Below are 3906 nucleotides of genomic sequence, written 5' to 3'. Positions count from 1 at the left end.
TTTAGCTATGCTCATTTTTATTATTAGATCTGATTTCTTAATATTAATATATAACTATATTACTGCCCTAATATCTATTTATAATCTAAATACTTAGGCTATGTGAGTTGAATGCTGAAATAATTTTAAGCACTGTCCAACGTTATAATGGAAAAACCTTTACCTTCTGCAAAGATTAGCTCTCTTTTTAGATATTGATTCTACTCAGGTGATGGTTGACATGACATATTCATATTGATCATATTTTCAAGAACTTGATAATCAATCTTATAAAACATCATTTCTGATTCAAGCAAGATCCTGTTGTGGTAAAAATATTGATAATCTGCTTAATAGCTCTTCACCAGAGGTTTTTTTTTTTTAATTAAGTTTCTATAATAAATGCCCATATCTACTAATTTTGAAGATGAAGATAAACATGAGCAGAGTAGAAAAATAATGAAACAAAACTGAAGAGGTCAGATTTCTTATTTTAGGTAACAGTATCTAGATGCATTTATTTAGGACAATTATTCCATGATTTTATTCTGTCTCCTTATCTGCAAATAAGGAATTAAATTGTGTGTTTTATTCCTTTCAGTTCTAAATCCTATTATCTATGATCTGTTACATGGGTCAGTAAACTTTTCCTGTAAACAGCTAGATAGTAATTATTTTTGGTTTTGTGGGTCATATAATCTTTTTTGAAAATACTCAACTCTGCTCAGTTCTGCTGTTACAGTGCAAAATTAGCTATAGATAATATATGGAGAAATGAGCATGGCTATGTTTCATAAAACGAAATATAGGCCAGATTTGGTCTCTGTGCTTTAGTATGCTGATCACTACTTAATGAGGTTTCTATACCACGATTCACAACCTCCCCACACCTAGTCAAACAAAACAAACACATACATCTACAAAAGGCAAATAAAGCCCATGATCCTTGTGTCATTGGTAAATACATATAGTGAAAATTTGTTCAAATACTTGATTAGGCAAGTTATAAAACTGTAAATTCAAAATAATAATAAATATGAGTAGTAACAAATATACTTAGTCACATTTCACCATGCAATTATAAGTTAAAGTACAAATGAGATAATGGTTACCAATATAAGTTTAGTAAACATTAAAAACTGTGAATAGTACTGCTTCTCTAGCACTGTAGGAAAAGCAAACTGTCATACATGGCATTTGAAGGAGTAATTTATAATAGCTTTCTTGAAAAGCAATATAATTACTTATTAAAATTAAAAATAGATGTTAACATTGAGCAAATCACTCAAAAAGAAACTGATAATATCAATATTCCCCCAATTATAACATAAATTGAATATATAGTTTAACATTTTCTGTTACAGAAAACATACCCAGATGTCTTATGTTTAAAAGGGCTGACTGTCGTTTTATTTCTTGTAATATCTTGATCTGGTTTTGGTATTAAAATAATGAGGATCTCTTAAAATTATATGGGAAATATTTCTTCATCTTCTAGGTGTTATATCTTCTGTATGTAAACAGATAGATATGCCATATATATGTGTTGGAAATTTCAATTATCCTCAAAGTGATATGTAGATTCAAAGAAAAACCAATAAAAACATGATAATTTTTATAACTATTTACAAGATATTTCTTACATTTCTGTAGAAAAACAAAGAAATATCCAAAACAATTTTGGAAATAAAAAACAAAGTTGGAGGACTCACACTACCTGATTTCAAAGTCTACTGTGAATGTTACAGTAATCAAGACAATGTGGTACTAGTGAAGGACAAAGGCAATGGAATAGAAGATTGAGTGTTCAGAAATAGACCCACACAAATATGATCAGTTTGTGTAATTTTTTAAACAAAATTATATAGAACTGAAAGGTCATTCTTGAGATTCTTTATGAAACCAATTTTGTTATCTTCCTTTCCAAAAGAAAGAACAAGGAGAAGGGAAAATGCATTAGTCCATTCTCATACTGCTATAAACACATACCAGATAGTGGGTACTTTATAAAGAAAAAAGGTTGAATTGACTCACAGTTCTGCCTGCTGTACAGGCTTGTGCTTTTGGTAAGGACTCAGGAAACTTACAATCTCCCTTAGGGCTCTATCTCTGTCTCTGGTTCTTCCTGCACTGATGTGGTTGTGGGACAGGCAATGAATGCAGGGGATGCAGCTCACGGCCTTTCTTCCTTGAGTTTGTTGTTCCTTTTTGTGTGCTTCTTATCCTTTATTAAAAATGTCTTGCCTTTTAAAAAATTTTGTTTCTTTAAACTTTGGTTGTGGTTCAAATTCTCTGGTAGCGGTAGGCTTGGAGTTGGGCTTTCAGCCTTTCTCACTGGTACAGTAAAAACTACCTTATAGCGGCTAATGGGTGACTTAGACTAAACAGGGCTGAAGATTGCTTTGCTTTGTTGTCTGGTTGATGAATCATAAAATCCTTAAATAGATATAGAGTATGAGGCTCTCCTTATGGACTGAGACCTTGCTGAGGCTGTTTTGTTTTTGTCTTTTTGGGTTCCGGAGTCAGATGCTGCTGCTGCTCCTCTTAGGAGAGGAGTCGAGTGGGGAAGAAAGAGGAAGGGGCTTAAGGTGATCTGAGAAGCTCCAGCTTGTAGTGATGGCGCATGTCATTTGCTTGTTATGATGATAAGGCCTCCTGGGTGAATCAGCTTAGAAAAGGATCTCTCTAATATTTTGATAATAAAGAAGGCAAATACTCCTGGGGGACTGGGAAGCTTCTCTGAGAGGTGAAGAGTGGGAGATCTTGAATTTCTGCTGTGCAGACCGTGATTTCCTTCACTTAAGAGACACTTTTAAAGTATGGTATCGAGGAATGAGGAGTTTTGGGTAAGGGAGTTGCTGGAGGTAACAGCTAGTACATTTACCTTTGAGGACTTGCTGAAGAAGATAATCTGCTAACTTTTCCTGGAGTAGATTTTTTCTTGGAAGGTTTATTTGGGGATGACCTGGAAGAGATGTGGAGAACAATGAACTACTTCCAGGTAAGGATATTGACATCTCACTAAAGATCTCCATATTTTATGCGTCCGACAGGAAACATTTGTCTTTAGTAAAGTTATCTTTTGAAGAATTGCCATCTTCTTGAACTAGGTCACCTCTTAAGCTGATGTGATCTTCATTAAAATCAATGGCCCTGGTGCAGGTGAGTATGAAAAAGAAAAAAAAAAAAAAAACAGCTACAATATATCTGGAACCCCGATTTGGAACATGACTGAATAATTTTTTTGTTGTTATTTTCTGTTTCAATTTTATTCCAAGAGAACATTCTCTATACTCTGACACAGGTTTAGGTTTGGAAACCTTTAGAATATCACTAATAAAGGTAGTTTTTTGTACCAAATTTTGTTTTCACTTTCAATGCAGGTTTTGAGTATGCTGGATTTCTCCTCTTTAGGAAAAAATAAAAAATTTAAAAATTAAAAAAAAAAAAAAAAAAGGGCTCTCCAGCTCTTGATTCTGTGGAAAGAAGATCAAGAGTAAATGCCCTGTCTCTGTTTCCTGACATGGAAAGACGGTCTGATAGGGGAAGACAATCTGGATTAGTATCTTCTTAGGCTTCTAGAACTGTTTTATTTTTTAATTGCTGCTTTCCTTCTTTTCCTTTTTTGTCTTATGTTTGTCTTCTTCATGCTTTTTCATAGATGCCAAATGTCTTGGTCAATCTATACCTGTTTTATTTATTTTTCTTTGATTTCTTTGAAAGTAAAATGGATCCCAGACATATTTTTTTTGTGTGTGTAACAGCACTAGATATAGTTCTCCAATAAATTTTCTAGCATTTTAATTACAAAAATCCAGTCAGATTGATTTGCATTATTTTGGAATTTGGAGCCTTCACCCACAACTGGTTGAATATAAATTCAATCACAGTATCATTTTCTTTTTTTTTTTTTTTTTTTTTTTTTTG

The sequence above is a fragment of the Theropithecus gelada genome, chromosome 2 (assembly GCF_003255815.1).
Source record: "Theropithecus gelada isolate Dixy chromosome 2, Tgel_1.0, whole genome shotgun sequence".
NCBI classification, from domain to species: domain Eukaryota; kingdom Metazoa; phylum Chordata; class Mammalia; order Primates; family Cercopithecidae; genus Theropithecus; species Theropithecus gelada.
This window is presented reverse-complemented; position numbering follows the sequence as displayed.